The sequence below is a fragment of the Sus scrofa genome, chromosome 15 (assembly GCF_000003025.6).
Source record: "Sus scrofa isolate TJ Tabasco breed Duroc chromosome 15, Sscrofa11.1, whole genome shotgun sequence".
Classification (NCBI taxonomy): domain Eukaryota; kingdom Metazoa; phylum Chordata; class Mammalia; order Artiodactyla; family Suidae; genus Sus; species Sus scrofa.
This window is the reverse complement of record NC_010457.5, coordinates 92,151,412-92,164,502: the sequence shown is the minus strand read 5'-3', so window position 1 is coordinate 92,164,502 and position 13,091 is coordinate 92,151,412.

Sequence of the window (13,091 nt, the reverse complement as noted above, 5' to 3'; positions counted from 1 at the left end):
TGCAAAGCCATGAAACTAGAACACACCCTCACACCATGCACAAAAATAAACTCCAAATGGCTGAAAGACTTAAATATACGACAGGACACCATCAAACTCCTAGAAGAAAACATAGGCAAAACACTCTCTGACATCAACATCATGAATATTTTCTCAGGTCAGTCTCCCAAAGCAATAGAAATTGGAGCAAAAATAAACTCATGGGACCTCATCAAACTGAAAAGCTTTTGCACAGCAAAGGAAACCAAAAAGAAAACAAAAAGACAACTTACAGAATGGGAGAAAATAGTTTCAAATGATGCAACCGACAAGGGCTTAATCTCTAGAATATATAAGCAACTTACACAATTCAACAGCAAAAAAACCAATCAATCAATGGAAAAATGGGCAAAAGACCTGAATAGACATTTCTCCAAGGAAGATATACAGATGGCCAACAAACACATGAAAAAATGCTCAACATCCCTGATTATAAGAGAAATGCAAATCAAAACTACCATGAGATACCACCTCACCCCAGTCAGAATGGCCATCATTAATAAATCCACAAATAACAAGTGCTGGAGGGGCTGTGGAGAAAAGGGAACCCTCCTGCACTGCTGGTGGGAATGTAAACTGGTACAGCCACTATGGAGAACAGTTTGGAGATACCTTAGAAATCTATACATAGAACTTCCATATGACCTCACAATCCCACTCTTGGGCATCTATCCGGACAAAACTCTACTTAAAAGAGACACATGCACCTGCATGTTCATTGCAGCACTATTCACAATAGCCAGGACATGGAAACAATGCAAATGTCCATCGACAGATGATTGGATTCGGAAGAGGTGGTATATATACACAATGGAATACTACTCAGCCATAAAAAAGGATGACATAATGCCATTTGTAGCAACATGGATGGAACTAGAGAATCTCATCCTGAGTGAAATGAGCCCGAAAGACAAAGACAAATACCATATGATATCACTTATAACTGGAGTCTAATATCCAGCACAAATGAACATCTCCTCAGAAAAGAAAATCATGGACTTGGAGAAGAGACTTGTGGCTGCCTGATGAGAGGGGGAGGGAGTGGGAGGGATCGGGAGCTTGGGCTTATCAGACACAACCTAGAATAGATTTACAAGGAGATCCTGCTGAATAGCATTGAGAACTACGTCTAAATACTCATGTTGCAACAGGACAAAGGGTGGGGGAAAAACTGTAATTGCAATGTATACATGTAAGGATAACCTGACCCCCTTGCCGTACAGTGGGAAAATAAAAAAAATAAAAAAAAAAAAATAGTGGTAGAAAATTGGATAGCCACATGCAAAAATAAATTAATCTAAATACTTTTATACATTTCATAAAAATTACTTCAAAATGGATCATATACCTAAATATAAACTGCAAAACTGTAAAAAATTCTAGAAGATAACATATAAGGAAATCCAGGAAATCCAGAATTTGGTGACGAGTTTTCAAACACAATCATTTATTATATTTAAGAAATGATCTATTAGAGAAAAAGACTGGTAAATAGGACTTCATTAAAATTAAAAACCAAATTGTTCTTAAAAAGATACTGTTAAAACGAATCCGACTAGGAACCATGAGGCTGTGGGTTCGATCCCTGGCCTTGCTTAGTGGGTTAAGGATCCGGCATTGCCATGAGCTGTGGTGTAGGTCGCAGACATGGCTCGGATTCCGCATTGCTGTGGCTCTGGCATAGGCCAGTAGCTATAGCTCCAATTCAACCCCTAGCCTGGGAACCTCCATATGCTTCAGGAGCAGCCCAAGAAAAAGGCAAAAAGACAAAAAAAAAAAAAATACTGTTAAAAGAAGGAAAACAGAAGCCACAGACTAGGAAAAAATATTTGAAAACGCATATCTAATAAATGATTTGGGCACAAATGCTCAAAATGTGTTTTTATAGCAGCTTTATTACTAATTGTCCAAAACTTGAAGCAATTAAGATGTCTCTCAAAAAGGATAAACTAATTGTGGTACATTTAGGCAATGGAATATATTATTCAGCTATAAGAAGAAATGAACCATCAAGTCCTGAAAATATGCAGGAACTTTTTACCTATTGCTATAACGTATGCCTATAGCTAAGAAAACCAGTCTGAAAAGGCTACATAATATATGATTCCAACAACATGACATTTTGGAAAAGGGAAAACTATAGAGACAGCAAAAAAGACCATTGGCTACCAGAAGCCTGAGTAGAAAGGAAGAGAGATGAATAGGTGGAATATGGATTTTTTTAGGGTAGTAAAAGTATTTTGTTTAATGCCATAATGGTGAACATGTGACATTATGTATTTGTCAAAATCCACAGAAATTTACAACACAAAGAGTGAATCCTAATGTAAACTATAGTCCTTAGTTAACAATAATGTGTCAGTATTGGTTAATTAATTTTGGCAAATGCACTATGCTAACACAAGATGTTAATAATAAAGTAAACTATGAGCAGTGGGAGAAATGGAGTATATGGAAATTCTCTATTCAATCTACTCAATTTCTGTAAATCAGAAACTCCTCTAAAAGTATTTTAATTAAAAACACTATAGTATGCAACATGAATAATCAGGTGCACTGAACATTACAACTAGTATACTTCCTGATTTATAAATAGGTCACATTCAAAACATATTTTAATAATTATTTATGTAAAACTTTGCATATAATTTTCCTTATAAACAATGTAACAAATAGTAACATGATTATCAACAAAATATATTAATCTATATTATGCCAAAGTGAAATTTTATTAGAAAATATTATTATATGAATAATCTAAAATATACTAGAAGCCTAAATATAGCTATTTAATTTGTCTAAAATATTTTATAAAATATATGTATAAAAATAAAGATATTCAGATATCAGTTATCAACATTTTTTATGCATTATCTTCAAGCTGATAGCAATGAGGAATGTATTAAATCTTGGGTCTCTTGCTATTGCTATCACTCTAAACCAAGGGGAGCAATGTTTACTGATTCTTGGGACACTCAGACCTTTCTCCTTCAAGCTTCTGGGGGGTGCTGGGGGAAAAAGGAGGGCAGATGGGAGGAAATACTGGTTTTCTAGCAATCACAAGCTCTTTATCTCTCTAATTTCAGTGGATAAGCCTCCCAGTTCCAGAGTGGTCAGGCCATCTAAAAATGGTTCCTAGAGCGGGAGGACAAATAAAGATCATTGTGCAACTTTTCCCTGTTTCATGAGAAGAAAGAAGAGATGATTCATTCGCCTCTCATTATTCCCTGTAGTCTAAGTATCATGTCTACAAAAGGTGGAAGAACAATCAATGAGGACTTCCTCAATCACGTATTCAAACTTACTTTGTTCTCATATGTGAATGTTCATAAGCCAAATATGCACCTTCCATCCCAACTTACAAATAACTGCATAAAAGGGAAAAATCTGACTATGTATGCAGACTTTTTTTCCTACATTAGTTTGCACACATCCTTATTCAAACATTTTCAGATCTCAGACCTACAAATTCAGTATCTGAAATCAGAATTTCAAAAGGGACACTTTTATAAATATAAGATACTTTGTTATTTATTATCTTATGTAATTCTACAGTAGCTCTGCAATACAGATATTATGGATATTATGGTCTCCATTTTATAGAAAAGAAAATTGGCCCAACAATGTCCTAGAATGCAAGGTCATGTCTTTTAGCTCTACATGCAATGTTCTCTGCATTCTGTGGCACTGCTTCTTTTCTAGTACTCTTATAAGAGCATATGGCTAAAGACTATTTTCAGTGACCCGTTTATAACAGCCAGTGCTTTGGGTTTCTTCCAAAGAATCTGGAGAGTCCATTACCAACACTTTCATCAATTACCATTCTGTATACTTATTTGTAGTTTAATATATCAAATTAACAATGTGGTCCAACAACATCATTCAATACCTGTTTCATATCTCAAAAAGCAAAACAAAACAAAACAAAAAATGTAGGTAAGATACTTCCTTATTACTCCTAGTCTCAGAAGTAGTAGATCCTTGGTTTGCAAAAATTATAAAATCTGACAGTAATTAGATTTGGTAAGGATTTGGCAACTGCAACTTTCAAAGATTGTTGGGGAGATTATAAATTCATACAGCCAGCTTGGAAAACAATCTGGTATTAATCTACTCAAATTGCAGGTGCACATAGTTTACGAGCCAGCCAATTCTATCCTATGTATATAAACAAGAGAAACTTTTCTACACAAAGCAGAACACAAACACACACACACACACACACACACACACACAGAATATTCATCTTTTCCATAATTAGCAAGATGTACGGAAATAAAAAGGGACAAATATAGCAATACACGACAAACTGATGAAGGTCACAAACATATGGACCTATTTCCATTTTTTGTTCTTTTCTGGCCCCAGTCAATATATTCATAGGAACATTAATTATTAAGTTAGTGTAGGAGGGGAAAGAGTCTTATTTTATCTTACTTGTCATAACCCATTAAGATACAGAAACACCAGTCTTCTGTTAGGAAGAAAAAAGTTGGGTACACATTAACACAGCAGTTAAAACTGCTTGCAGGATTTTTGATTACTTGATTCAATAAAGTGAAAGTGAGTCAAGGGCATCATCTCCTTAATATTGTTAGAAGCTGCCAATGGTGCTTAGGCAGACACAGACTACTCATTCAACAAGGTCATAACCAATTCTATTTATGAATGATACATTCATGAAATAAGACAGTAGCCATCCATAGGCATAGAATACCATAATTCTGAAAACTTTGTGAAATCATATACCTTTTTCTAATTTTCTAACAAAAGTGTGGCTATCTAACATAAAATTATGAAATTTTCATCATTTCTCAATTCTTTGGCTTTTAAGAAAAAGCAGAGTTACAACTGACATGTATTTTTTTATTACTTGCTTGTTTAGTATATATGACATAACAGAGGAAAAGCCATGGCCATATACATATAGTGGTAATTTAAAAAAATTTTTTTCCTCATAAAACTCAGAAGAGTTGCAGTGAACACATTCCTTGGATTTACAATTATGGAATGTGACCTGACTTTAGCTATTTTTAACTGTAGCAAAAATCCTATTTTGGGGGGGCTTAAGGGCTTGTTCTTTTTTCCTTGCTGCTTTACATTCCCATCAGGGGTATGCTTTCCTTTTCCCAGATACCTTCTATTATTTGTATTCAGTATTCAGTTGTGTTGTGTTAAAGATACAATTCATGCAATTTACATCCCTGTGGACTTCCATGGCTCACACTCACAAAAGCCAGCATCCCTTCAAGCATTACTGGAACATTCTCTCCTTTCTCTCTGCATATTCCTTTTAATATTTTTTTTACTGACTGATAAATTATTTTTGTAAACTTCTTGTGATAGAGCAAAATAGCATCTCTGCTTTGTTTCCTACATAAATGATAAAAATAATTTTCAGACTCTCTGTGACTGATGACTTTATATGCTGTCTTCTGAATTACACCTTAAGGCAATTTCCCCCCTACAGCACTATTCCTTCAGTACTCTGTGAAACTGAACTTCTTTAATCAAACGAATTTGGGAACTGTGTTATACACTTGAACATTCCTTGTGTACATAAGCATTCTATGAATTCAAAGCACTTGATTCACATATTCATATCAATACGACCACCTGAATGCTTCTTTAAACAAGAATTCTCAAATTTAAAAATATCCCAAACTGACTTGGAGAACAGACTTGTGGTTGCCCAAGGGGAGGGGAAGGGAGTGGGATGGACTGGGAATCTGGGGTTAATAGATGCAAACTGTTGTATTTGGAATGGATGAGCAATGACATCCTGCTATATAGTACTGGGAACTATATCTAGTCACTTGTGATAGAGCATGATGGAGGATAATGTGAGAAAAAGAATGTACATATGTATGTGTGATTTGGTCATTTGCTGTATAGTAGAAAATTGACAGAACACTATAAACCAACTATAATAGAAAAAAATAAAAATCATTTAAAAAATAAAAATGTCCCAAACTAAATACCAAATTACATCCCAGAAAATGGCACCATAATCTACCCAAGGAACCAAGGCCAAAAGTTTGATGTTATCCCTGATATATCCCCAAATCTCACTGTGGTAGGCAGAATTCTAAAAGGCCCCAGATGACCCAGGTCCTTTTATAATCTCCTTCCTGAGTCTGTGGAAGAGACAATTGAATATAATGGGATATTAGTCCCATGATTAAGTTCTGTTGTATGACACAGTTGACTGTGAGAAAGGGAGATTCTTCTTGCTGGGCCAGATCTAATCAGATAAGTACATTAAAAGGAAAGATACTTTGTGACAAATGGGATCTGAAGTATAGGGGAATTCCAAAGGAGGAATATTTTACACCACAGATTTTGAAGATAAAGGAATATGGCAAAAAGAATACAAGCACCCTCTAGTTGCTGAGAACAGCCCCTAGATGACAGCCAGTTAAAAACCAGGGCCTCAATTTTATAACCCTGAGAAAAGTTGTTCTGCCAACAATATGAGTGAGCTTGGAAGAGCATTCTTCCCTAGAGACTCCAGATGAGAACTCAACAGAAATCTCTGATTTCAGCCTTGTGATACCTAAGTAGAATAAATAGAATTTCCAGCCACATTGTGCTGGACTTCTCACTTACAGAACTGTGAGCAAACAAATGGGTGTTAAGTTGTTAAATTTGTGATAATCTGTTAACGTAATAGAAAACTGGCATGCTTGCATCCCAATATCACCAATTCCTGTGGATTCTATTTTGTACTTATTAAATTTGTCTACTTTTTTCCATCTCATCATTCACCATCCTAGTCCAAGTCACCATCATCTCTCACGTAGACTTCTAATCTCCCTGTGGACATAGCCTCTAAGCCCTCCATTCTTTACACAGAAACTGGAGGGTTCTTTTAAACACACAATTCCAATATCATCATCCCTCTTCTGCTTTAAAACCTACAATTAATTCTCATTACTCTAACAGCAAAAATTTTAAGTAATGCTTAACCTAGAATTTGCCCAACTACCCACCCTAAACCCACGTCACTTTTTTTCCCCCTGTACCAGTATCAGTCACTCTGGTAGTTTTTTAGTCCCAGAACCATGTTTCTTTCCACATCCTATTCCCTTTCCTGGGGCATTCTGCTCTCTCTTCAACCCCCATTTTCCCCACCTAGAGCTTAATAATCATGTAGGGAAAAAAATTTTAAAGTTAGGTCCCCTGGGAAACTTTCTTTACCCTACAAGTCATTCTAGTCCCTCTTTTATATACTATTATAGCCCACATAGCCTACTCATCCCCTATGGCATTTAATAGAATTATTTCCATGGGATTTTTTTAAAGTAACATCTTTAGTATTACTATTACTCAACATACTGTCTTAGTTGACCTTTGTGTAAAACTGTAACTTGAGAACCCAGAGTATTTCCACTGCCTCTTTTCTTCAATCCCTCCTTCATATATGGCCAGAATGAACTTGTTACTATACAAATATTGAAGCTTTCCTCTCTTTCTAGAAGTTCTTTAATATCTCCCTGAGGCACAGAACTTTTAATAAGGAAATTGTATAAAATGAAATTTTTAACCCTGCCTATGAATGAACTATAGACAAGTTTATAATTTTATCCCAAGTAAAATTTATTGACTTTTGTGAAATTAAACAGTTCACTTTTCTATTGCAAATACCAATTTATTTGCATTAACTGCAGCCATCCTATTTTACATGTATTCTATAGAATGTCTTTCATGTGGTTTCTTCCCCTCTAGTTAGTTGGAAGTATTTCAGGTTTTCTACATTAATAGCCTGGAAATATCCTGTTTCAATCTTTAATAGTGGTCATGCTAAGTTTTTTCAAACCCACTTAATTTTATATTTTATTCAGTTTTGCTTTTTTTTTTCAGGGCCTCGCCCACAGCATATGGAGGTTCCCAGGCGAGGGGTCAAATTGGAGCTGTAGCTGCTGGCCTATGCCACAGCCACAGCAACACAGGATCTGAGCCACATCTGCAACCTACACCACAGCTCATGGAAACGCCAGATCCTTAACTCACTGAGCGAGGCGAGGGATCGAACCTACATCCTCATGGTTGCTAGTCAGATTCGTTAACAACGGAGCCATGACAGGAACTCTAAATTTTATATTTTCTATCAAAATCTACCAGTAATCAGTCCTTGACCTGCCATTAAATAAGACAAGAGTCTTTTTGGGTCTTTAAATCCCCCATTCTACTCACATCCATATACACTCACACATATACACCATTCCTGTGCTAAAACTTCCAAGATTTTAGTTATTATCTTATTTTACTTTAATGTTATACATCAATAATAGTTTAGTCTCAACTGTAGACTCATTTTACAGTTCATTTGTTGTTATTCTTGCTGTTATTCACCATTCTTCTGAGAATACCACATCATCCTCAGTCTTTAATTCATTTTTCATTTTATTGGTGTATACATTTATATAATTATATCAAGTAAGGCCTGAGAGTGGGTAAACTTTGGAAATATATGTACTTTCCCATTTCACCTGAATGTTTTCCTGGGTATGAAAACTAGGTCCCACATAATTTATATCTTAGTACTTTGATGACACTGCTTCATTGTATTCTAACAACCAGTCTTGGGAGTTCTCTTGTGACTCAGCAGGTTAAGGATCCAGTATTAGCACTGGGGCAGCTTGGGTTGCTGATGTGGTGTGGGTTTGCTCCCTGGCTCAGGAACTTCCACATACCATGGGCACAGCCACAAAAAAAGAGAGTATTCTAAAAACAAGTCTTATTTATGAGACATTTTATGCCAACCTGATTTTTTATTTTTTGTAGTTAACCAGATTTTCCCTTCTGAAAGCTATTAGGGATATCTCTTTTTGTTTGGTGTGGACCTATATTTCATTCACTTGTTCAGGGCACTGCTCAACCCACTTTTCCCAAAGCTAATGCCTTTCTTTCTTCAGGTCTGAGAAGTGTTCCTTATGGTTTGTTTTCTCTACCATTTTTCTGTTACTCCCTTCTGAAACTTCTACTAGAGGTATGTTGAAACTTTTGAGACTTCTTCCACTTAATTTTTATGCCAAACTACAAATTTTGGTTTGTTTTTTGTTTTTGTTTTCGTTTTTTGCTTTTTTTTTCTTTTTAACTTATTTCAATAGATGCCTAGAGTTCAGTTTTCAATTAACAATTTACTCAGTAGCTAGAATTACTCCTTTGAGCTCTTCTTTCAAACCTTAGTATTAATAATTTTATTTTCTTGATGTCTAAGATCTCTGTTTAATTTTCTCTTATTTGACACTTTGTTTAATATCATCTATTAAATAAATTGTTTGAGGATTTAGGCCTTGGTGTCTCCCTTTCCTTGCTTTGTCCAAATATTTGATGACACATTTGTTCAATATTATTTTGAGAATACATGTTCCCATCTTTGTGAATTCTGGTTTTGTTTACAGGAACATGTCCCTTGTGATAATGTGGATAACAAGTTGGATATTCTATTTGAAATTGAGACAATAGCTTATCTTCTGTTTTGGAGATCTCTCTTCCTTCTGGGACACTGTTTGTATTGGGGTATCATGATCCAAACACTTGAACTCCCTGCTTCAGCTCATGAGGAAAATGTTTAACATAAGGGTTAGGGACTGGGGCTCTAACTTGTGCTCTCCATGTGAATCTATATAGTTCCATATCCTTGTCCTAGGACTATCCTTTCTTCTAATACTGCCATCCTTGAGACATGAATGAACTGCTCCTAAAGCCACAGAAATCCTCCCAAGTAGGTATCAATTTATGATTTAGGGACGTGACTTCCTTCATCAATCCTGATATGACTGTCTTCAAATGGTTTTGACATTTGTGGTCCAGACACTTTCTTTCAGTGTCATTAGGGATTTATTCTTTATAAAATACATATTATCTTTCAAGGGATTTAGAGTAGGTAGGAAGGTAGGTTCACATTCTCTGTTTTGTCATTATCTATCTCTCTTAAGTGGGGGAAACTAAAGCACATAATAAATTTATTTTTATTTTTTTATGGTCACACCTGCAGCATATGAAAGCTCCCAGCCTAGGGGTCGAACAAGAGCTGCAGCTGCCGGCCACCACCACAGCCATAGCAATACAGGATCCAAGCTGTGTGTGCAACCCACACCACAGCTCACAACAATGCCGGATACTTAACCCACTGAGCAAGGCCAGGGATCGAACCTGCATTCTCACAGATACTATATTGGGTTCTTAACTCACACAGCCATAAGAACTCCCTAAAATTTTTATTCAAGGTCAAAATGTAAGAGTTGCCTAGGCCAACTGGAATATAAAACCCCTGGTTTCTTTTCCACTTTTTAGTCCTCTAACCATTGACTGCTTTTAGATATATATTTAACTCTTCTCTTTTCCTAAAGAGTTCAGTAGCAATGTCTTTTGTTAAATGTTAAGTGAGTAGATACAGAATAACACAATTTTATACATGATAAGAACTTCTTTCATAATAAGAAGTCATTGATAGAAAAATAGGTTTTGCCAAATGTTTAGTCTTAAGGTATTTTGACAAAACCTCAGTGCTACATTGGAATATCACTAAGACAACAAAGTGAATCAGTTCTTGTCAGTAAATATCTTTAGCAATATTCTTTTAACGGATAAGTTTCATAAAAGGGCAGAACTTATTATGCTATTAGCTGAACATTTTAATTATAATCCGTAGGATATTTTACAGGGAGTTTAACATGATAATTATTCTTTTCAACAAATTAGCAGTCTTCATCCTCAGAGTTCTTAGCAAGAATAGCCATAGTTAAATTATGCCAAACACAAAATTATCCTAAATCACATATTATTCACTTGAAGTTTATTATTATGATTTTTCCCTTCAGAAACAGAAGGAACAGAATTAAATCACTAATTGCAAGAGTAAGCCATAAAAGAATCTACACACAAAGTGTATAATTTTATTAAACTGCCAAGTACACATTAACAGTGAGATTTTATTAGAGGTAGTTATAAAATATCTGTGTAAATACTATAACACATTAGACATTTATTCAAAAATACCTTTTTTATAGTTAATATAACAATTTAATATGTTTTCTTCTGGTACATGTTCTTTGAAGACTTAGTACATGGGCCTTATTCTAATGTGAAACACATTAAATGCAGCATATTCTACATATGCCAAACATAATGAGAATAATTATTTTAGAAAAAAATTTTAGAAATGATAGCAATGTTGCTGGCATTTACTGGTATTTTACTAAGTGCTAGACATGGAGATAGGGGCCTTCTTATATATTGTTTAAATTAATCATCACAACAAGGGAAAGGTCTTATTTATCTTCCACACTTTTAGGGGTATAAATTGCAACTTCGGAGGTGAGATAATCTTCCCAAAGTCAAAGAGTTTCAAGGTAGGAGAACTGAAATTTGAACAGCTACTGGCTTATGAATAACAGTTTCTAGTTCTTCAACTATATGCTAAGCTAAGGTTGCTATATTTATTTCCTCTACAAAATGAGGCAATTAAATCATCATCATCATCCCCATCATCATCGTAGCACTCACATAGTAAATTAATGCACAGCACCACCTGTTGGGAACCAGAAGAATAAGAATAGTGTTCCCAAAGCTGATCACTGAAAGTTATAAAATTAGACCAGGCAGTTTGTCAGGATTTTTAGACTTAAGTGTGACTACAAAACTGACAAATTTCCCTATCAACTGTCTCTAATAGACTGTCAACTTTTTAAAGTCTGTGATGATTGAGTTTATGTGTCAACTTGACTGGGCCACCACAGGGTATTTAAGTATTTGGTCAAAGGTTATGCTGGGTATATCCGTATGTTTTGTTTTGTTAAATGATGGATTTAACATTTGAATCAGTAGACTAAGTGAAACAGATTACCCTCTCCAGTGTGGGAAGTTCTCATCTAAAATCAGTTTAACACTTGAATAGAACAAAAAGTCTGACCTGCTCCTAAATAAGAGGAAACTCCTCCTCCCTGACAGCTTGAAGCTGGGAAAAGAGTTTCTTCCAGACTTTGAACTCAAACTGCAACAGCAATTCTTATTGGATTTCAAGCCTACTAGCTTTTGAACTGGAACCTAAATTATCTGGATCCCGGGTCTCCAGCTTGCCCACCGCAGGTCTTGGGAATTTCTCAGCTTCTATAACTGCCTGAGCCATTTCTTTACAATAAATCTCTTTATATGTGTGTGTGTGTGTGTGTGTGTGTGTGTGTACCTATGGGTTCTGTTTCTCTGGAGAACCCTGACTAATGCAAAGCCCTTTTCTTTCATTTATAACCACATTTCATCAAATCAGAATTATGTTTTAATGAAGGTTAAAGAACAAGGTTCTCAAATCTGTTTTGTTTTTTTTTTTTAAATAGGTATGATTAATTCTCCTTAATAGTTAAGTTAAACACTGAGGGTGACATCCTTCAGAACTGCTGCAGCAGAATAAACAGAGTAAAGGCTGAGGAACAAAAGCCACAAGTTGTCATCACTGACTTGCTATGTAACCAAGCTACAGGTCCCTTCAAGCATGACCTCCTTTTTAAAGCAAATTAATTCAATGTGATGACCTCCTCACTAAAGGTCTCTGAATTATCAATCATGTGTTTTCACTATAACTTGGTGCTTGACTCCTTCCTTACTCTTTTCTCTGTCATTTCACACTGCCCCCACTCCACTCTTTTCAGGAGCCTACATTAAGATTTTAAACCCTGACTACAGAGTATTGGTGGGGAGGCCAACAGCATTAGCACCACATAGGAATAATAGAAAGAACCTTCTGGGTCCCAGGTGGAAATGCTCCTGCCAGGGTCTGCCATGTCAGCAACTTTCATGCCCCTGTAAGGGTTCCACTTGACCAGAAACACAGTATATCCAGTCAGCCAACCCCCAAACACCATGCCAGTTCTGGGCCTTATACTCATTTCCTTGTTCCCTCTCACTCTAAACAAGGTTGACTTGGTGGAGCCAGTCAATCAGATATTTTCTATTTATCACTCCCTTGTTCTTTATTCTTTACTTTATAAGAGTTTTCTGTCTTCTGCCCTGTTTTGCAGTTCTCCCAAAGGAGACTGTCTGCTTCATGA